The sequence below is a fragment of the Primulina tabacum genome, chromosome 11 (genome assembly GCF_025594145.1).
Source record: "Primulina tabacum isolate GXHZ01 chromosome 11, ASM2559414v2, whole genome shotgun sequence".
In the NCBI taxonomy this organism is placed as follows: domain Eukaryota; kingdom Viridiplantae; phylum Streptophyta; class Magnoliopsida; order Lamiales; family Gesneriaceae; genus Primulina; species Primulina tabacum.
In genome coordinates this window covers 28,708,064-28,731,559 of record NC_134560.1, presented here as the reverse complement: position 1 = coordinate 28,731,559, position 23,496 = coordinate 28,708,064, and positions in this window count along the sequence as shown.

The following is a 23,496-nucleotide window of genomic DNA, read 5'->3' as shown; positions in this document are numbered from 1 at the left end:
ACTTGCTATTTCTCTAACAAACAAAGTGTTAATGTGTTCAAACTTGCCACATGTATAAAAAGAATACTGAAACCCCAGAAATTATATAATATGTAAAAAATTTCATGTTAGACACTATCATTTGAAATTTAGTACATTCTCTCTAGCTATGAGAATGATACTTCATTTTAGTCTATAATTTAATTTTCTATTGAGATAAGTATCTACTGATCTCGTCCATTTTTGGCTTTATCCTCACATGTGATATATTCCGCCCCATGTGTCTATTTGTTTGGCTTCATGCACACAGCACGGACCCATGGAAATAGGAAGAAAAGATTCATTAATGTTAGATAGTCGATATAAATGATTTGAGATATCATAATTTTTTTAAAAAAATATGAACAAAATATCATTTTTTTTTTAAATTTCGAAATGAACCGCATCAATTAACCGAACTGGATGGCTTTTGAATCTCTTATATATATATATATATATATATATATATATATATTGATTGCATTGTAATGCAAGATAATCAATAATTGATTTCAATGTTAATTATAATTTTTTTATTAATATGAACAACAAAAAGCCTAGAAAAGCTAGCTCACAAGTCCTAATAAAAAGTGGGTATAAAACGTCAACTTGGGTGAAGTATTTAAAATGTAGAGGCACGGTTTTAGGAGAAAATCACGGTTGGATGTTTGTCTTGGCTCCATCTTGGATTTACGGCAGAATTTGTTGTATATTTTAATATATTTACGTGAATAAAAAAATAACTAAAAAGAGAGTGAAACGGTTGTTATAATTTGAGGGTTTTATATCGATCTCTGTCATGCCGTCGGTGGAAACTAAGAGCTGGTTGTGATACCCCATAAGTGCTCGTGTCATGAATGACCCGAAATATTAAATGGATAGCCCAAATCAAAGTCATATGGCAGGATGATTTCTTCAGCAGCCGGACAGGTGATGCCCGGGACATTTCCTGCCCGGGCTCTCTTTTACAAAGCTCCTGGGTGATTTCTACCCGAGTACCTCGATAACAATGCCATACTCGAGTGCTACAGTAGGTAAAATCTTACATCAATAAGCGTTCCTGACAAGATCTTACTGATGTGACACGATGAAAAAGTAGCGGCGTGACAAGAAGTCAACATTTAAAATTACATGTGGTAAGTAGGCATTGAAAACAAGGTACCTACCACATTTTTTCTTATAAATAGCAGGTATGTATTTCATTTAAGAGAGCCAAATATTCTTGCTTCTAAGCTCTTGACATTTACATTTATCTTAACATATATTGTCATTATACTTCACCTTCAACCTGTTGACTTAAGCATCAAAGTGGCCACGCTGAACACCCCTCCAGCGCCCATTCACAAGTTCTTTCCCTTATTTGCAGGTTACAGTTGAAGCCATATTCCTTGCTTATTTTCTCTAAATAATACTCTTATCTAATTTGGTGGATTGCCCCGACCCAGCTCACCCGATTCACCCGGATAACATTATTGGCGTCGTCTATGGGAAATTGAGCTCAAGACGTAGATATGGCCCTTACAAGAAGGACAAATCAAGACACCTCCCGGGATCTGTGAGATAATGCACTTACATCTGGGCAAGGTGGTCCTCCGCCCAACAGACCTCCACTGTCATTATTTTACCCCGGAAGAGTTAGCTCGAAGAATATCTGATGTCATAGAAAAATTCGTAGCCCGGAGAGATCCCTCTCATCATGCTACATAGCCGGGAGGAGAGCAGGAGAGAGAGGAGGAGGTAGGGAGGGAGGAAGCGAGGATGGAAGAAAGTGAATCTAGTGCCGGTTCCAAGTCCCCGACTATGGCAGAAGAGTCGCAAAAATTGAGGCAAAAGATGAGAGTTTTGGAGGGGCAGATGGAGGGTCGGAGTCATTCTCGGGTAGTTGTCAAAGGATACCCATTTGCTGATTCTATTGTCCGGGAACCTCTTCTCAGGAACTTTAAGTCTGCTAAAGTCAAGGATTACGATGCTAGCGCTGACCTAGAGGAACATTTGGCCAGGTTTGAAAACATGGCCATGCTGCACTGTTATGCTGACAGGATAAGGTGCAAGGTATTCCTGACCACTCTAGTTGATTCAGCCCAAAAGTGGTTTGAGGGATTGGACCCCTCAGAGTATACATGCTTTTGAGGATTTCCTGAAAGTAAATTACACCATTTTAGTAGCAGCAAGAAGTATAAAAATACTGTATTTAGTCATTTTGAAGTCAAGCAGAGCCAGATAGAGAGTCTGAGGGCTTATATCTGAAGATTCAATAGAGTTGCTTTAGGTGTCCCCTCTTGCACCCCCGAGACCAAGACTACTGCATTCACCCAAGGGCTGAGGGAGGGTGAATTTTTCGATCATTGATAAAAGAAAACGCCTAGGGATTTTGAAGATCTGCTAGCCCGGGCGGAAATGTATATTAATATGGAGGAGGCGCAGAAACAGAAGAGGGAGACGGTGAAGAGAGAAAGGGGAGACCGGACATCTAGACCCGAGAAGATAGGGCAGATGAGGGCTAACCTGGGGTATTTTTCTCATCATGTGCCTTTGAAAATTGCCCGGGACCGGGATGTCCAAGAGTGTAGCAGGGACATGCCTCCACCACAACAATTTACAAGGCCTGAGAAGAGATTCTGTACCCTTCACAAAGTGTGTTACCACAACACAGAGGACTGCAAAATGCTGAAGAGAGATTATGTCCCACCAGCCATCCAGGGACATAGTCAACCGAGCAAGAAGCCGAGATTGCCATCTTGTGTAGCTCGGCAGCCTGATCCCAGTGCTAGGGAAGATTCGAGAAGTGCCCCGAGGGGGAGAAGAAATATGGAGTCCGAAAGGAAGAAGTCTTCATCCCCTGTCTTAGGGGTAATTAAAATGATTTCTGGAGGATCTACTGATGGATACTCCAATCGGGCTCGGAAGTCCAGGAGTAGGAGAGAGTGCATGGAAGTGGAGGGAGTAAGGAGAAGTGAGGTGGTCATTATCTCTAGCCCGGAGGATCTTAAGGGCGTCAATCTTCCCCATAACGATGCCCTGATCATTCAAGTCAGGGTAACAAATTATGACATCATGAGGGTTTTTGTTGACTCGGGAAGCTCTGTGAATGTCATTTCCAAGGAGGCCCTTGAACAGATAGATTTGCATGGGTACCAGCTGGAGACATTGGAGACAACACTTTTTGGCTTTGCTGGCCACGCTGTCTATCCGGAGGGGGAGATTGTCCTGCCCTTGACTCTGGGCACTCGGGGGTTGAAGAAGACTGTGATGACCACTTTCACTGCGGTGGGTGCCCCGTCATCATATAACATCATCTTGGAGCGGCCTGCCATGAATGAGTTAAGGGCCGTAGTATCCACATACCACCAAAAGATAAAGTTCCCAGTGGGAGGACAAGTGGGAGAGGTTCGGGGAGATCAACATTATTCTCGTAAATGCAATGTGGAGGCGGTCCGGGTAGACCAGAAGAATGCTCGGAGGGAGGAGAAAAGAGTGAGTGGTAGTAAGGAGGGGGAGAGGGTAGTAGAGAAGGGGGAAGTCCAGTTTGGGGCGGAGGAGGAGCAAGAAGTGGTGGAGATTGGACCAGGCAAGGAGATCCGGGTGGCTCGGGATCTTGACTCATCCACCCGGGTCAGTTTAATAAACTGTTTGAACACTAATATTAATGTTATTGCCTGGTCCCAGCAGGAATTAATCGGGATCTCTCCTCGAGTTGCTGAGCATCATCTGAACATTCTCCCAGGATCTCAACCTGTGAAGCAGAAGAAGAGACACTTTGGTCTCGATAAGGACAAAGTAATTGATGAATAGGCCCGAGATTTTCTGCAAGCCGGCCACATTCGGGAAATACAATTATTTACCTAGCTCTCGAATGTGGTGTTGGTACCAAAAGCTACCGAAAAATGGAGGATGTGTGTGGACTTCAGAGATCTCAACAAGGCTTGCCCCAAAGATCATTATCCCCTGCCCAGAATTGATCAGTTGGTGGATTCCACCTTTGGCTATGAACTGCTTAGTTTCATGGATGCTTACCAAGGGTATCATCAAATTCCCCTAGCCAAGAATGATCAAGATAATGGCAGCTTCATCTCCTCTGGAGGTACATTTTGCTATGTTGTCATGCCTTTCGGCTTGAAGAATGTCGGGGCCACATATCAGCCTCTAATGAACAAGGTATTTGAGAAGCAGTTGAGAAGAAATGTGGAAGTTTATGTTGACGATATCTTAGGCAAGTCTAAGGAGGTTTTTGGTTTCATCTCTGATTTAGGAGATACTTTTGCCACTCTGATTCAATATGGAATTAAGCTCAATCCGGCCAATGCATCTTTGGCGTAAAGAGTGATAAATTTTTGGGTTTTATGGTCACTGACCGGGGGATAGAGCTGAATCAAGAGAAAGTCAAGTCAGTTTTAAACACATCGTCCCCTCGATCTGTCTGAGAAGTGCAGAAGCTGACCGAGAGAATTGCTTCTCTTTCTCGATTTATATCCCGTTCAGCACATCGAAGTTATCCATTTTTTCAGGTTCTTCGGAAGGCACAGAAGTTTGGGTGGGATGAGAAATGTTAGCAGACCTTCCATGACCTTAAAAGCCATCTGGCAGAGCTTCCTGTCCTAGTGAAGCCAGAGCCCGAGGAGAAATTGTTTGTCTATCTGTCCACAACGGAGTATGCTGTAAGCTCGGTGCTTGTGAATGAAGAGGGCTTTGATCAGAAGCCTGTCTATTATGTCAGCCATGATCTTAGGGACCCCGAGCTCTGATATAGTGAAGTGGAGAAGATATCTCTGGCTCTTGTTATGACTGCCCGGTAACTGCGACCTTATTTTCTATTGTATCAAATTATTGGGCTTACTAATAGTCCACTCAGGAGAATTATGACTCATTCAGAAGTTTCTGTGAGAATGATCAAATGGACAGTCGAGCTGGGAGAGTATGACATTGACTACAGACCTCGGGTTGCCATCAAAGCACATGCCTTGTCAGATTTCTTATCCGAGATTGTTCAACCTAATGAAGATGAGGTATGAAGGGTATTTGTGGATGAGGCGTCTAGCCTTTCTGGATGTGGAGTGAGAGTAGTGGTAATAACTCCCCCGGGAGAGAAGATCAAATTGGCTTTGAAGATTGACTCCCGGGTGACTAATAATGAAGCAGAGTATGAGGCTGTTCTAGCCGGTATTCGAGCTGCCCGGGAGATTGGAGCCTCCCGGATCATTTTTTATTCCGATTCACAGTTAATTACCCAGTAGATAAATGACATTTACGAGGCTAAGGATGAAAGGATGCCTAAATATCTAAAGCTCATCAAAGCCCAGGCCAGTTAATTACCCAGTAGATAAATGACATTTATGAGGCTAAGGTTTGGAGTTCCTATTAGACTAATTTAGAATAATGGGAGGCAGTTCCAGGGAAAAGAGATCACAGCCTGGTGCCAGAAAATGAGAATCACTCAGTCTTTCACTTCAGTGGCTTATCCTCAAGCAAATGGCCAAACAGAGGTTGTGAACAGAATTATGTGCAAGCCTTGAAAACTAGGCTACAATGTAAAAGAAAAGACCGGGTAGAGGAATTGCCTAGTGTTCTCTGGGCATACAGAACTACTTCTCGAGTACCTACTCAAAAGACTCCTTTTAATCTGGTATATGGTTCTGAAGCAGTTATGTCGCTTGAAATCGGACAATTTTCTGCCCGGGTAGAATCTTACCCGGATGACAATGATCAAAGCCGGGCAATGGAGTTGGATCTAGTAGAAGAGAAGAGAGAACATGCTATGGTTCGAATGGAAGCTTACCGAGGCCGGGTTATGAAATCCTACAACAAAAGAGTCCGAATCCTAGACTTTCAAATAGGAGATCTGGTAATGAAAAAAGTTAATCCAGCTGGAGACGTTGGTAAATTGGAAGCCCGGTGGGAAGGGCCATTTAAGATAACCCGGAAGGTTAGCTCGAGAGCTTTTTATCTGGAGGATGCTCAAGGATGCACTCTCAAGTGGCCATGGAATGTATTTCATTAAAAAATGTATTTTGCTTGATAGATGTAATTATTGATTAAAGATATAATGAAGATATTTTTTTCTCAGAAAGTGTATGAATATTATATCTAAATTCGGGAGGTACGAAGCCCCGGTTAACCTATTAGTCCCGGGACATGATCCCCGACCCAAGGCTCCGTACCTTGGATATAATAAGCCCAGGGCTCTACACTCTGGCTCAGGGCTCCGCACCTCGACCATTCCCAAGTCCCAGAACATGATCTCCGGCTCAAGACTTCGTACCTTGGTTATTAATAAGCCCATGTGATATCAATCCACGTACGTAAGAAAAGCAAACACGATTAATTTAGAATCGCGTCCTCAATTCAATACCGAACAAGGAATCGTTTTTGTTGTCCCGACCTTTTGAATCAAGTATTACGTGATATTCACCTCTAAACTATGAATGGTTTAGCAACAAATAATCAAAAGAAAAACAATCGACACTCGAACGAACCTTCAAAGAACTCGTCTTTGACAATCCGCGTAAGAACGATCGACGAACGCCACAAAGTAAAACTTTGATAAGTTTGACTTTGAAAACAAAGCAAGAGCCTTGAAAGTTGAGAGAAAAATATCAAAAGTTTGATATTCAATCAATAATAATCTGAATTGTATGTAAAATTTCGTCCATATCATGTTTACAAACTCAAAAGATAACAATATCTAGTTACCAAACAATTTAGGATTCTAAACAAGGAAATAAATATTTTCTCGAAACAGTGCGCGCTCGGGCAGATATTTATGTCCGCCCGGGCGGGAATCTCTCGGCTTTTCCTTGCAATAGGGCGCGCTCGGGCGGATATTTATGTCTGCCCAGGCGGAGAGTTTTCGACCAGATTTTTTAATAAAACGTAAGGGCGTGCTCGGGCGGTAAGTTATGTCCACCCGGGCGCGAGGTCTTTGAATTTTCTTCATTATTTATCACTTGAATAATGTTCCTTTGACTCCCAAATTCACTCCCATGCATCAAGAACCATATGGCACTTTACTCCTTGCTCGTAAGCCCTTCTCGACTGCTCATGATTCCCTGTAGTGCCTCCTTGAATTTCTTTAGTCGTCCTCTCGTGATTGGTTTCTCCGGCAACTCTAAAGGCTCCCATGCTTTCTTTGGGGCTTGACCAACCGTGTTCGCATCATCCTACCCTTCTTGAAAAAGATTTGTCCTTAAATCTTGTTCATCACCTACATCAAACAACGACAAATCACTAATATTAAAAGTAGAACTTGCGTTATACTCACCTGGCAGGTCGAGTTTGTAGGCGTTGCCATTGATCCTCTCGAGAACTTGAAATGGCCCATCACCCCTAGGTAGTAGCTTTGAACGCCGCTTCTCGGGGAACCTTTCCTTCCGCAAGTGCAACCACACCCAATCACCCTTCTCGAACACCACCTTTTTCTTCCCTTTGTTGGCTTTTTGGCATATTGCTCATTTTTCTTCTCAATGTTGACTTTGGCCTTTTCATGCAAATCCCTAACAAATTCAGCCTTATTTTTGCCATCCATTTTTAACCTTTTACTTACAGGTAAAGACATCAAATCCAAATGAGTCAAAGGATTAAACCATAAACAATCTCAAATGACGAATAATTTGTAGTGGAATGCACACTACGATTATAAGCAAACTCAACAAAAGGTAAACAATCTTCCCAATTCTTTAAGTTCTTCTTAAGTATAGGCACGTAAAAGTGTTCCTAAAGTTCTATTAACAACTTCAGTTTGTCCATCCTTTTGGGGATGATAGGTAGTAGAGAACAACAATTTAGTGCCAAGTTTAGCCCACAAAGTCTTCCAAAAATAACTCAAGAATTTAACATACAGTCAGAAATAATAGTCCTAGGCATACCATGCAACCTAACGACTTCTCTAAAGAACAAATCCGCAATGTTAGTAGCATCATCAGTTTTATGACAAGCAATAAAATGTGCCATTTTAGAAAATCTATCAACAACAACAAATATTGAATCCCTCCCCTTCTTAGTCCTAGGCAACCCCAAATCAAAGTCCATAGAAATATCGATCCAAGGTTCACAAGGGACATGAAGTGGTGTATACAATCCATGTGGTTGTGTTTTAGACTTAGCTTGCCTACACGTTATGCACTTATCACATACTCTCTCAACATCACGTTTCATATGTGGCCAATAGAAATGTTCATGCAATGCACTTAAAGTTTTGGCCACACCAAAATGCCCCATCAAACCACCCCCATGTGCTTCTCTAACAAGTAATTCACGAATTGATGATTTAGGGATGCACAACCTATCTCCTCTAAACAAGAAACCTTTATGCAAATAGAATTTTTCATGTGGACCATGCATGCAAGTTTCAAACACGTCCTTAAAATCCTCATCTAGCATATATAACTCTTTCACATGCTCAAACCCCAAAATTTTTGCATCCAAGGTAGAGATTAGTACGTACCTACATGATAGTGCGTCGGCCACTACATTTTCCTTATCTTATTTGTACTTGATTATGTAAGGGAATGTCTCTATGAATGCCACCCACTTGGCATGCCGCTTGTTCAGCTTCTGTTGTCCCTTAAGGTGCTTTAAGGATTCATGATCCGTATGAATCACAAACTCCCTAGGCCTCAAGTAATGCTGCCACGTCTCTATCATCCTCACAAGTGCGTACAACTCCTTGTCGTATTTAGGATAGTTCAGCGCTGCTCCATTGAGCTTCTCACTAAAGTACGCCACTGGCCGTCCTCCTTGCATCAATACTCCACCAATACCTACACCTGAAGCATCTTCAATTTCAAAAGTATTAGCAAAGTCAGGTAAAACAAGTAAATGAACATTAATTAATTTATGCTTAATCATATTAAAAGACTTCTCTTGCTCCTCACCCCAATAGAATGGAACGTTTTTCTTAATCACCGCCGTCATTGGCGCCGCCAATGAGCTAAAATCCTTGACAAACCTCCTATAGAAGCTTGCAAGACCATGAAAGCTGCAAACTTGACCAACAATAGTAGGCGTTGGCCAATCTCGAATGGCACTTACCTTGTCTTCATCTACTTGTATACCCTGTGAGCTTACCACAAAACCAAGAAAGACAAGTTTGCTTGTACAAAAATCACATTTCTTTAAGTTAGCATACAAATTTTCAAGCCCTTAGTGTGATTAGCACAAGTCTCAAGTGATTAACATGCTCATCCAAGTTTTTGCTATACACTAGGATATCATCAAAGTAAACCACAACAAATTCTCCTATGTATGCACGCAAAACATGGTTCATTAACCTCATAAAGGTGCTAGAAGCGTTAGTTAAGCCAAAATGCATGACCATCCACTCATATAACCCATACTTGGTTTTAAAGCAGCTTTCCACTCATCACATTCCCTCATCCTAATTTGGTAATAACCACTCTTCAAGTCAATTTTGCTAAAGATACAAGCGCCATGCAACTCATATAACATATCATCTAGTCTAGTTATGGGATGCCTATACTTGATGGTTATATTATTAATTGCCCTACAATCCACACACATACGCCATGAACCATCCTTCTTAGGAACTAGTAAAACAGGTACAACACAAGGGGACATGGACTCACGCACAAAACCCCTATCTAACAACTCACTTACCTGCCGTTGAAGCTCCTTAGTCTCTTTCGGATTGCTCCTATAAGCTGGACGATTTGGTAATGCACTCCTGGGTACAAAATCAATTTGGTGCTCAATCCCCCTCAATGGTGGTAGTCCTTGAGGTAGCTCCTCCGGAAATATATCATCGAATTCCTGCAAAAGTGAAACAACAATGCTCGGAAGAGACCCGGCTATATCACTTGTGTTAAAGAGGATCTCTTTATAAAGTATCAACACAAGTGGTTCATGTGTGTGCATCAATTGCTTCAACTCACTTTTTTGGGCCATATATGTTTTATTTTTGGCCTCTTTCCTCTCATTTTCTTTTCCTCTTTTTTTTCTTTTGTATGGCTATCTCACTTTTTTTATCACTCTTTTTTTCAGCTCATCTCTTTTTTTTTCAATTGGTCCTCCAATACTTGCTTTGAGGACAAAGGAAGTAATACAATGGATTCCTTCTTCAATACAAATGAATACTTATTCTTGAACCCATCATGAGTCACTCGCCTATCATATTGCCACGGCCTCCCCAACAAGATATGACAAGCATGCATTGGCACCACATCACATAGGACCTCATCAACATACTTCCCAATTGAAAAAGAAACAAATACTTGTTTGTTCACCTTCACCTCCGCACAATCATTCAACCATTGAAGCCTATATGGTTGAGGATGATTTAATGTAGGTAAACCCAATTTTTCTACCATATCATTACTAGCCACATTGGTGCAACTTCCCCCATCTATGATTAAATTGCAAACCTTGCTATTCACAAAATATCAAGTATGGAACAAGTTTTCCCTTTGGTTAGTCTCCTCCTCCTTGACTTGGACACTCATGATTCGCCTAGTCACTAGTGCTTCACGTACAACCGCCCCATATCCCTCATCAAGATTCCTCTAACGCAGGCATCTCATCATCATCACCCTCGTCATCACCCTCACTTTGAGATTCATATTCACCATAGTCATTCAAAATCATCACCCTCTTATTAGGACATTGGCTAGCAAAATGACCCAACCCTTGACACCTAAAACATTTAGTATCTCTAGAACGATTAAGAGGAGTTTCAGATTTACCTTGCTTGGTCTCAATCTTGGGCTTGGCCACCAACTTACTTTCATCACGTTTTGCCACATTTGGTCGCCAAGAAGATGACGAACCCCCACCAGTCTGGTTGGTGCGGCCAACTCCTCGCCTCTTGAGTTGTTGCTCCACCTTTATGGCCATTTACACCATCTCGTCTAGATCCAAGTAGTGCCTAAGCTCCACTTGATCCTATATCTCCCTGTTCAAACCACAAAGAAAACGTTCCATGGTCGCCTCACTATCTTCCTCTATGTTTGCTCTAATCATGACTACTTCCATCTCTTTATAATAGTCCTCAACACTCTTAACTCCTTGCCACAAAGTTTGTAGCCTCTTAAACATCTCCCTATAGTAATGATTGGGCACAAACCTCTTCCTCATGACCCTCTTCATCTCATCCCAAATTTCAATGGGTTTCTCATTATACCTCCTCCTAGTGGTTACTAGTTGATCCCACCAAATGAGAGCATAGTCAAGAAATTTCACCACCGCCAACCTAACCTTCTTTTGTTCCGAGTAGTGGTGACATTCAAACACAAACTCTACCCTCTTTTCCCATTCTAAATATGCCTTCGGATCAAATTTCCCATGGAACGAAGGAATTTTCATCTTAATACTACCCATGTTACCATCTTCCTATTCCTATCATATCTACCCCGTATAGCTTCTCTTCTTCCTCTCCCAAATCCTCTACCTCTTCCATTCTACCCCAATTCTCATTTTGGCTCTCATCTTCTCCTCCCAAATCATATTTTTCCTCTTCTTCTCCTCTATCTAAATCTTTGGACTTAGATTTATCTCCACTAGTACTAACTTCAAGCCTACTCATCCTCTCATGTAATGGCTCCAAATCAACCCTCATCATTCGACTGAAATACACAAACAACGCCTCCATTTGAGTCTTAGACAACCCTTGGTTCGAACTATCTCCTATTTCCCTCTACATTTCACTTTCAGATTTGTACCTGCAAGAAAATGCTAGTAGAAAACAAAAGATATTCCTCACCCAAATGCTCACGATCACTCCAAAGAAATTTCACTCGTCTTTCCTCTCTTATTTTTCTGCTCACAACAAATACTCACCAGTCACTCCAAAGAAAATGCACTCGCACTCAAGTAATGTCACTCAAATTTGAGAGTTCTCTTACGGTGCTCAACCTTAGTATTTGAGCATATCAAACAATCAAGTTTCAACTCGTGAACAATAGTGATCGACTCACTTAGACTGCGTAGACAAGCAATTTGAAAATATAATAAAAATAAATTTTTTTTTGACTGTGAGAGGCAATTGAATATGAATCTCCAAAATAAATAGAACAAAATACCCAAAAGAAATAATGGTGAATTTTCGAAATTTTTGTACTTTTTTTTGGCTGAGTACTACTCGAAAATTCCAAAAAAAAAAGAATCACAGATTTATGAAAAACACGAAAAACGATAAAACAGAAAGCATATCTGAAAACGAACGAAGAAATAATACAAATATGAAAATTTAAGAACAAGACACTTGAATTCAATGAGCCAAAGCTCTGATACCAAATGATATGAATCCACGTACGTAAGAAAAGCAAACACGATTAATTTAGAATCGCGCCTTCAATTCAATAACGAACAAGGAATCGTTGTTGTTGTCTCGACCTTTTGAATAAAGTATTACGTGATATTCACCTCTAAACTATGAATGGTTTAGCAAAAAATAATCACAAGAAAAATAATCGACACTCGAACGAACTTTCAAAGAACTCTTCTTTGACAATCCGCGTAAGAACGATCGACAAACGCCACAAAATAAAACTTTGATAAGTTTGATTTTGAAAACAAAGCAAGAGCCTTAAAATTTGAGTGAAAAATCTCAAAATTTTGATATTCAATCAATAATAATATGAATTGTACGTAAAATTTCGTCCATATCATGTTTACAAACTCAAAAGATAACAATATCTAGTTACCAAACAATTTAGGACTCTAAACAAGGAAATAAATATTTTCTCGAAACAGTGCGCGCTCAGGTGGATATTTATGTCTGCCCGGGCGGGAAGCTCTCGTCTTTTTCTCGCAATAGGGCGTGCCTGGGCGGATATTTATGTTCGCCCGGGCGGAGATTCTTCGACCAGTATTTTAATAAAACGTAAGAGAGCGCTTGGGCGGTAATTTATGTCCGCCCGGGCGCGAGGTCTTCGAATTTTCTTCATTATTTATCACTTTAATAATGTTCATTTGACTCCCAAACTCACTCCCATGCATCAAGAACCATTCGGCACTTTGCGCTCCTTGCTCATAAGCCCTTCTCGACTGCTCATGATTCCCTGTAGTGCCTCCTTGAATTTCTTTAGTCGTCCTCTCGTGATTGGTCCCTCCGGCAACTCTAAAGGCTCCCATGCTTTCCTTGAGGCTTGACCAACCGTGTTCGCAACACCATGGCTTTCCACCTTGGCTCGGGGCTCCGCACCTCGACCATTCCCAAGTCCCGGGACATGATCCATTGCCCAAGGCTCCATACCTTGGATATTAATAAGCCCAGGGCTCTGCACCCTGGCTCGGAGCTCTGCACCTCGACCATTCCCAAGTCCCGGGACATGATCCCCGGCCCAAGGATCCGTACCTTGGTTATTAATAAGCCCAGGGCTTTCCACCCTGGCTCGGGGCTCCGCACCTCAACCATTCCCAAGTCTTGGGATATGATCCCCGGTCCAAGGCTCCGTACCTTGAATATTAATAATCCCAGCGCTCTGCACCCTGGCTCGAGGCTCCGCACCTCGACCATAACCAAATCCCGGGACATGATCCCCGGCCCAAGGCTCCGTACCTTGTTATTAATAAGCCCAGGGCTTTCCACCCTGGCTCGTGGCTCTGCACCTCGATCATTCCTAAGTCCTAGGACATGATCCCCGGCCCAAGGCTCTGTACCTTGGTTATTAATAAGCCCAGGGCTTTCCACCCTGGCTCGGGGCTCCGCACATCGACCATTCCTAAGTCGCGGACATGATCCCCGACCCAGGGCTCCGCACTCTGGTTATTTATTAAATCCAGGGCTCTGTACCCTGACTTAGGGGTTCTACACTTGATCATTTACTAAGTACATGGATTTTTATCCGGCTCATTGCTCAACATCCCGACTACTTATTGAAGTTCCCGGATATTTTCCAACGATTGGAAATTTTTTTGAATTTTTTCATTCACCAGCAGTTTGGAATCTAATTATTTCTAAGGCCGGACATGTGTAAATTATTAACAAATTATTGAAAGCACATCATAAAAAAGAAAAACGAGTAAAGGTTCACTAATGAAAAAGCCCGGAGGCTGAGGTTTACAAAAAAAGAAGAAAAAAAACAATCATATTCTAAGTCTACATGACTCGACCCCGGCTGCTCTTCTTCTTGTAGCCCCTCCTTCGTCTCTTCGCCATCCTTGGGAAGGGATGCTATGGCTCGTTCGAAGTCAGGGAAGTCTTCCCTATCCTCAGCCAAAAGCTTCAAATTGCTCCCGACATTTGTCAAAGCCGGTTTTGAAGAGAGGATAAGCCCGATCTTCTACAGCCACCTTGAAATCTTGGGATTGAAGGAAGGAGGCTTGCCACTTATCTCTCTGATACTCAGCCACGGTCAGAGAACTTTCAGCCCTCTCCGCCCGGGATTGTTGTATCTCTACCTGTACGGATATAGAACGATTCCTCGACTCCAAAGCAGATACAATATCCTGCAGAGATTCCTCCCGGACGAGGCCTTCGTTAGCATCATCTCGGGCCTTAACCAGATCTGCTTGAGCCGATTCCAAAGCAGAGCGGAGGCCGGCCACTTCTTCCTCATGGGCGGATCGAGCCCTTGACAGTTCCCCTTGTAGTCGCTCTTGAAGATCTTGGAGTGACCGAGCTCTATTATTTGAGATACTGGCTGCCGTAGCTACCTCTTCAAAAGCTGAGATCATCATTTGAACACATTGTACAAGAGGAGTTAGCAAAAAAATAAGAGGAAAAAAGTCATGAATTTATGATGAGGATCCAGTTTGATCCTTCGAGTAATTTTGGAGTAGGCCGGGAGCCCCTCAAATGCGCCTCCTCGGTAGGAGCTAACAGCTGCTTGAACAGCTTGAGCCCGGTTGGGGTAGCTCCCTCTAAAAAGATATTGTACTGGGTAGGCATTTTGGCCTGAAGAGTAGGCTGCTCGGTCTCGAAGGGCTCGCAGAGTGGCTCATTGGGGGGCTGATGGCGAGGAGAAGAGGTTGATTGAGTTGTCTGGGAAGTTCCCTGGCCGTCCTCTCGGTTGCTCTCTAGCAGTATCAACTCTGGGCTTGTCACAGCCTTTCGTTTTCTCCTCACAAGAGGGACATGATCTTCATCTTCCTCATGGGAGCTAGTCACCTCCCGATCTTGTTGATTTTCTACGCGGACTGACTCCTTCAGCTAGGCCGCTTTCTCCTCGGCCTGTTTTTTCTTCTCAGCAGCTGCTCGTCGAGTCGCCGGTTTTTTCTCCTGAGCCGCCTTCTCCGCTGCCCACCTCCTAGCAAAGGCCTTATGCATCTTTGAATTATCTACACAAAAAGGGAATATGTGGTAAGAATATATAATAAGACAAGAAAAAGTAAAAAGAAGTTCAGAAAAAGAAAATTTCCAGGTTGAGCGCCCGAGCCAGCAGCTTCATCTATTACCCGGTCGATTGGGTCCTCTACCCGGGCACTCAACCCGTAAGCTATGAAATTTTCCTCGGAGATGAGGGATGAGGAGGAAAATTTTTGACCCTCCACCAATTATTGGCTTCGGGTATAAGTGAAACAACTCCCTCTCATGACATTTAAATTAGAAAGGAAAAATTTACGCGGAAGCATTTGAAATTACACGGGAAAGAACCACAAGCCATTTACATCCTAAACATTTTCAAAATCATCAACAACATATCCTTGGTTCATTAACAAAATACAAGATATTAAAATTTTTAATGTTTCACCATGCCAAAATTAAATCAAAAGCGAACATAAATATCCAATACCCCATAAATTCCAATATAAAAGTTTCATAACAAAAGTTCAAAAGCTTCCCTTTCATTGCTATATGACTTCTCCCTCCATGGACAATCCGCATCAATCCTTTTTATCACCTGCATCACATGACATTAACTGGAATGAGATAAAACCCAGTAACCAGAAAGCTGTACATAACAAGTACATATACATGGGCTTGGCTTAAAATATGGCTATAGCAATTGCAATGAACTATGAATAATACCATTTTCAATGAACAATAGATACAAAGCAATATAGATGATATTTCAGGGCATGAATTAAAAAAAAGAAATGATAATTCTGTGACATGTGACCTGTGACCTGTGGAGAATTTTTCTTTGATATAAATATATATCAAAACTGTGAGAGATACTCATAATCATGTGATTGGCCAATGACATGCATGAATTAACTATCATTTCCTTGGCTTTGTTCATGGGAAATTTCTTTGAGGCAATTTAACAAATACTTGGTAGGCAACAATAAAGTACTAGCTCCTTAACAATGAATTCAATGGTATTTTTGGCTCAATAAACAAATAACAATACATACATCAATAAATTAACAATGGAAGGAGCTATGTAGAGGCCTGAAAATTCTTACCTGGAAATTTGCGGGAAAATTTAAAATTTTCTTTTTAAAATAATTAAAATCGCCTCCTTCATAAATGAACTGATAAATAAAGTTTGATGTTCAAAGTGGCAGCGGAAGAAATTAACATTTTCGAAATAATAGTAAAAGTTTATCCAACGATAAAAATGTTTGAGCAGACAAATAATAATAAATGCTGAACTGAGGTTCTCGGGTCCTACTACTGCCGACTCGAGCTTGCTCACTGGTCCCCGCCCTCGATCCTGACATCATCAGCACCTACAACAATCAAGTCTAGTGAGTCTAAAGACTCAACATGCATATATCGTAAATAACAAGTAAATAAATAGTAAAATTTTGCATAGGATAAAAATATCATGTCATGAGGCATAATGCGAAAATAACTTGTCATGAGCAATTATAATACGTGCATAACTGAACTGAAAATCATAGTGAAAATGTTTGCTCCTTGGAGCCCTGTACTGAAATAGCATGTAATAATTTTCTGGTGAGATTATGGTCTACGCAAGTGGTCCCTGAACTGAACTGAACTGAGCTGACCGGTAACTGTCGATCGGACCGGTAACTGGCGACCGGGTTTAATAATGTACATCTGATCAGACTACTGCCACATTATACTGGGTGAAACAACTGAACTGACCGGTAACTGGCGATCAGATTTAATCATGATAGTAAAGTGACCACAAGCAATATCGCATAAATCTCAAAATTTTTATTTTTGCACGTAATATAATTAAATAACTGAATTAAATATCCTGTACTAATTTTACTAAATGGATTGGATTGCTCCCAGGCTCGCTGCAACCTAAATATGCCATGAAAAATATGCAATAACTTTTACTTGACCAAACTATGCAATTAAATCCAAAAACTGAGACAAGTGCGCCTAATGACTTCGTACTTAATCATGACTCCGAACCAACCCGAACCAACACTGAAACATCCTATAGTCATGATTAAAATACGCTTAAAATGATGAGGTTATGCTCCTAAAATGGTGAGGGTCGAAATCTAGGTGAATGGAGGCCAAAACATGAAACGCTCTTTCTAGAGTCAATTTGGCATATCGCACCGTAAATTCTCGTACGACCTCAAAAATGATCCGAATCACAAACGGTCAAAAACATGACCTTCCTAACTCGATGAGGCACTGTCCAGTTCAAGTTCATAGGCTAAAAGCCAACTGAGAACTCGAACGAGCCACTGAACCGTCACCGCAAGTTGCTGTCCAAAAATACAGCAGCTGTGCTTTGGTTTCTTGCGTTGTTTGCGAGACTAATGGCCATTGGGTCTTGAACCACTGACCATGAACTCTTACCAATATCCTAAGGAATGATTTGAACCATGGCTAAGGGCCCTAGACCAGCCACAATTCGTATCACACCAGCAAACAACCGAACGTTCCAACCGAGAACAAATTCTGCACGTAGGATGCATTGCTTTTGTTTTGCTATCACGAATCGTTCCAATGGCCATTTGATTGACCATGACACGATCTAGATATCTAGGGGTATGGTATGAACCGTGGCTAAGGGCCATAGGCCAATCAAGATCCACACCGTTCCACTATTTTCGAAATACACATGATGTACCAAGAGAAAGCCGAAAGGGGGAAGGGGCTGTTCTTGTTGTTTTATTTGAAAACCGATTCACCATGGACCAAGCCACCAAAAGGCCGACTTAGTCACGTCTTAGACATACTAGGGAAGTGATCTAACCATGGCTATAGGCCTTTTGGGCAGCCATGATCAGAAACTTTTCCATTTGACAGCAATCTGAATTTTTTTTTCGAAACTCATATGGACACAAATGGGAAGTTGCTGTCATCTTCTCGACTTCCAGCGTGCATGGGGTTAAATGAATGGGCCAACATGGTCCTAATGCATCCTATTACATGTCTAGATGTCTCCTTGGGAGCCTGGAATCGAACCAATACCTGGAACCATCAAAACAAAAGAAACTGGAAGCCGAAATTCTGCACCCTTTATTTTCTGAAAAAAATGTTTGATATATTTCAGTTTTTACATGAAATGATGATCATGAAATATAAAAATAATGATAGTAGGACTTGAATGAAGAGTCAAGGAAGAATATATGCATGCCTGGTTTTGTTTGAAAGAAAAACGAAAGAATGAGACGATCCGGCGCGGAGGAGGTGGAGCGCTTTCTTTTCTTGCTTCTTCCCTCGATTATTTTCTCTTGTTAATGGCTGAGTGGCTCACGATTTTTGCCTCTAAAACTCTCTGAATTTCGGTGATGGAGGGGTGGAGAATGATGGTTAGGAGAGTGAGGGGAAGATCCACTAATAAAGGAATTCAAAGGGCAAGACTAAGTCTACCTCTCATTTAAATTTTGAAATTGTTTGATCAAGTCTTCTTGGGGGGAATGAGGTGACCGATATTCTCATCTAGACTAGGTTAGGATATGCTCTAATATTAATTAATTAAGGTTGACCAATAATTAAAAAAAGTTTGCATGCTAAACTTAACAAAGAATGGGTCAAAGGGTGAGTTGGCAAAGATGTTGCATCTCCAAGGGGTGGCCGAAATCTAACTTATAAATGGAGGGGAAATGTTGTTTATTTAGTAAATTTATAACCCTCAAAAGCCTCACCTATCCTTTAAATAATTTAGTGAACTAATCTCTTAATTATGGAACTTAAATGAATTTATTTCTACTCACCTCAAGTAACTTAAATAATACCTTAAACTTCCTTTTCACTTAAATTAACTTACTAGCTAACTAAAATAAATTCTGGAAATGTTTTCTGAATCTTAAATTCTATCTCAAAACTCCAACTCCAGTCCGGCCTCACTGAATTAACTGAAATGATAAAAATCAAACTACTGCATAAAATAATCAAAATTAAGGAATAACATTTAAATATTCATGAAATAAAATCATTTTAATTTAAAATACTAGAATTATGCATGGCTTATACGTAGACTGATTTACGGGTTCTACAATCCTTCTCCCCTTAAAAGAAATTTCGTCCTCGAAATTAAAACTCACCGAATAACTCGGGGTACCGACTCCTCATCTCTGGCTCAGACTCCCACGTAGCTTCCTCCTCAGAATGGTTAAGCCATTTGACTTTCACTCGCTTAACCAGCTTGTTCCGAAGCTTCTTCTCCTGCCTGTCTAGGATCTGCACTGGTCTCTCCTCATAAGATAGGTTCGGAGTGAGCTGCAACGGCTCAAAATTCAGCACACGCGAAGGATTTTCCATGTACTTCCTCAGCATGTAGACGTGGAACACATTGTGTACTCCGGCCAGATTCGACGGAAGAGCAACACGATAAGCTAGCGTCCCAACTCTGTCAAGGATCTCAAATGGTCCAATGAATCTCGGACTGAGCTTTCCTTTCTTCCCAAATCGCATGACACCCTTCATAGGTGCCACCTTCACAAAGACATGGTCGCCGACAGCAAACGTTAACTCTCTCCTCCTCTGATAGGCATAGCTCTTCTGTCGACTCTGAGCAGTCCTCATCCTATCACGGATCTTGACTACTACATCGGCAGTCTGCTGAATAATCTCTGGACCCAACTCTGCTCTCTCTCCTAATTCATCCCAATGAACAGGAGATCTGCACTTGCGACCATACAAAGCTTCATACGAAGCCATTCCTATAGACGACTGATAGCTGTTGTTATAGGTGAACTCAACCAATGGCTAGTTCGACTCCCAACTCCCTGAGAAATCAATGACGCAAGCACGGAGAAGATCCTCCCAAATCTGAATAACCCGCTTTGACTGCCCATCTGTCTGCGGATGGAAAGCTGTGCTAAACAGCAACTTCGTCCCCATAGTCGACTGCAAACTCTTCCAAAATGAGGAAGTAAATCTGGGATCTCTGTCAGATACGATAGAAACTGGAATGCCATGGAGTCGGACTATCTCTCGGATATACAACTCCGTATACTGAATCATGGTGAAAGTCGTCTTAATAGGCAAGAAGTGCGCTGATTTGGTAAGACGATCTACAATCACCCAAATAGCATTTGATCCTCTGACTGACTTCGGCAATCCGGTCACAAAGTCCATGGTAACATTCTCCCACTTCCACTCGGGAATAGGAAGAGGCTTGAGCAAACCTGCTGGTCTCTGATGTTCTGCCTTCACTAACTGACAAGTCAGACACTCGGATACAAATCGTCTGATGTCCTTCTTCATACCAGGCCACCAATACAAAAGCTGCAGATCTTTGTACATCTTCGTACTCCCTGGATGAATAGAGTACGGCGACATATGGGTCTCTGATAAAATGTCTGCTCGGATAGAACCACTGCTAAGAACCCATATCCTGTCTCGGTATCTCACAATACCATCTCTGACTGAATACAAGACACTGCCCTTGGCCTCATCCCTCTGCTTCCATTTTGCTAACTGCTCATCTGATGACTGACCACTGCGAATACGGTCCATAAGGGAAGACTGAATGGTCAAGGTAGATAGACAAGGAACTGTACCTCGAGGATAAGTCTCAAGATCAAACCTCTGTATCTCAAACTGAAGAGGTCTCGAAACTGCCAAATGGGCCATCACTGCGACCTTTCTGCTCAGTGCATCTGCAACTACATTAGCTTTACCCGGGTGGTAGCTAATGTCACAATCATAGTCCTTCACAAGCTCCAACCAACGCCTCTGACGCATATTCAGCTCCTTCTGCGTAAAGAAATACTTGAGGCTCTTGTGGTCGGTAAAGATCTGACATTTCTCTCCATACAGATAGTGCCTCCAAATCTTCAAGGCAAAAACTACGGCGGCCAACTCTAAATCATGGGTAGGGTAGTTATTCTCATGAGTTTTCAACTGTCTAGAAGCATAAGCTATCACCCTCCCATGCTGCATCAATACGGCGCCAAGACCGAGCTTCGAAGCATCGGTATACAGAACAAATTCACCGGGCCCTGACGGCATGGCCAAAACTGGTGCTGAGATAAGAGCTTGCTTCAAAGTATCGAAGCTCTTCTGACACTCCTCGCTCCAAACAAATTTCACATTCTTCTTTGTCAGTGCTGTGAGTGGAACGGCAATAGAGGAAAATCCCTTAATGAACTTCCGATAATATCCTGCTAAGCCAAGAAAACTGCGGATCTCTGATGCATTCTGCGGCACAAGCCAATCTCTGACTGCTGCAACTTTCGCTGGGTCTATCTCAATGCCACTGCTAGAAACAATGTGGCCTAATAACTCCACCTTCTATAACCAGAATTCGCATTTATTGAACTTTGCGAATAATTTGTGCTTCTGCAATGTCTGCAACACTATGGTCAGATGCCTGCTGTGATCTTCCTGATTCTTGGAGTAGATGAGAATGTCGTCTATGAACACTATCACAAACTGATCGAGGTACGGCTGAAATACACGATTCATGAGATCCATGAAGATCGCTGGCGCATTTGTCAAATCGAACGGCATCACAAGGAACTCGTAGTGGCCATAACGAGTCCTGAAAGCTGTCTTCGAAACATCGGCGTCTCTCACCCTCAACTGGTGATAACCTGAACGCAGATCAATCTTAGAGAAAATCGAAGCTCCCTGTAACTTGTCAAACAGATCCTCAATCCTCGGAAGTGGGTATTTATTCTTCACTGTAACCCTGTTCAATTCCCGATAGTCAATACAAAGCCTCATAGAGCCATCCTTCTTCTTCACAAATAAGACTGGCGCGCCCCAAGGTGAGAAACTAAGGCGAATGAACTCCTTGTCAAGAAGTTCCTGAATCTGCTTCTTAAGCTCTGCCATCTCTGTCGGTGCAAGTCGGTACGGTGCTTTTGAGATCGGAGCCGTACCTGGCATAAGCTCGATAGAAAACTTCACCTCTCTCTCAGGTGGCATACCAGAGACGTCCTCAGGAAAAACATCTAAGAAGTCTCTAACAATCGGAACATCGGAAGCTGACTGACTGGGTGCCTCAGGGACAGATATAAAGGTCGCTAAAACGCCCGACACCCTCTATGCATGAGCTTCCTAGCCTGGACATACGGAATAATGCGCGGTAAAGGAAAGTACCTGTCCGGCTCAAATAAGAACTGGGTCATTCCAGGCGGTCGGACTAGAACAGATCTCCGCTGGAAGTCAATCAAAACTTTGTTCCGCAATAGCCAGTCCATCCCTAGGATGATGTCAAACTCTGGCATCGACAACACGATCAGATCCGCATAAACGAGATTTCCATGCAGCTCAAGGTCTATGCCTCGGATCACATTGGTAGCTGCCATCTCCTCACCAGAAGGCAATACTACTGAATAGGTTACATCTAGCCCGATGGTCTTGACCTTGAGGAAGTTAACAAAGACCTCCGAAATAAATGAATGAGTGGCCCCTGAATCTATCAGGGCTTTGGTAGCTGAGCCAGCTATGAAAATTCTCCCTGAAAGTTCGGAACACTAAGTTGAAACCAATAATCACAAGAGCTAAGCTTATAGGCATGCAAAGGTCAGAGTTCTTCTATCTTAATCCCGAAAATAATACTGAGTAGAGCATGTAGTCCTATCACAATACTAAGTTCAAAATCTTAATCTCGATTCCCAAAACATTGGAATGCAAATATAAACTTAAAGCTGTAAGGTACCTGTCATCAACATGGTATCGGGGTTCGTCTCCGCAGCATGGAGAGCAAAAACTCTGGCTTGGGTAGGCAGATTCTTCCGGGGGCACTGCTGGAGCACGTGGTCTGTGCTGCCGCACTTATAACATTTCCCTGAGCCATACATGCATGATCCAGGATGACGGCGTGAGCACTTGGGACAGACTGGGTGCTCAAATGGCCTCGGGACTGCGCGTCTCTGCTGCTGCTGCTGAGTTCCTCCTTTGATTCTGGGTTGGCCGTGAAAAGGCCTCTTATGCTGATGCTGATGCTGATGCTGCTGAGGAGGAGGAGGACGGTGTGGTAACTGTACTGGTCGCTTTCCCAAGCGATCCCTCTCTATATCAATCAAATCTTGCTCTGCAGTCGGAGCCCTAGAAATAGCAACCTCAAAGGTAGTAGGGCTTGCAACCCTAACATCGCGGCGTAAGATCGGCCGCAGACCATCCATAAAGTGCCTCAGCTTGGCACTGGCATCGTTTGCAATCAAGGGCACAAAGTGACAGCCCCTCTCAAACTTACGGATGAACTCCGTAACAGTCATATCTCCCTGTCTCAGGGTCATGAACTCCCT